The sequence below is a fragment of the Pteropus vampyrus genome, unplaced genomic scaffold (genome assembly GCF_000151845.1).
Source record: "Pteropus vampyrus isolate Shadow unplaced genomic scaffold, Pvam_2.0 Scaffold235, whole genome shotgun sequence".
NCBI lineage: Eukaryota > Metazoa > Chordata > Mammalia > Chiroptera > Pteropodidae > Pteropus > Pteropus vampyrus.
The window spans coordinates 439,716-440,165 of NW_011889016.1; positions in this window are offsets into that span (position 1 = coordinate 439,716).

Genomic DNA, 450 nt, shown 5'->3' on the forward strand with positions numbered 1-450 from the left:
GGGCGAGCTGCGACGGCGCCGGGAAGGCACACCTGGTGATCTAGAATGGCCTGGCCTGGACCACGAGGTGGGCCGAGGGGAGCCGTGGGGCCATCAGCAGGGCTTAGGTTTTCTCAGTGGGCTCCCAGGTCTGGCACGAGTTAAGGCAGAGCCCTGACCTGACTCCATGGCTGTAGGAGGGGTCCTTTTCCTTAACGATAGTGTAGCCCGGTGCTGAGTACTTTACTGCCCGGCCCATTGCCCTGACTCTTGGAACGGACTGACCAGTCTGCATGGCAGCCACTGTAGCAAGAACTCCTGCTGCTACCCCCCGTGTGAGGGACAGTCATGTCCCTGCCCTCGGCCTGCTCCCTGAGGTCGCACTGCCAGCAGGCCCACCCCTCTCGTCCTTTAACTGATGCACGTTCTCATACGTGCCCTGATTTTTGTTTTCTTAACTGTTAGTATCTC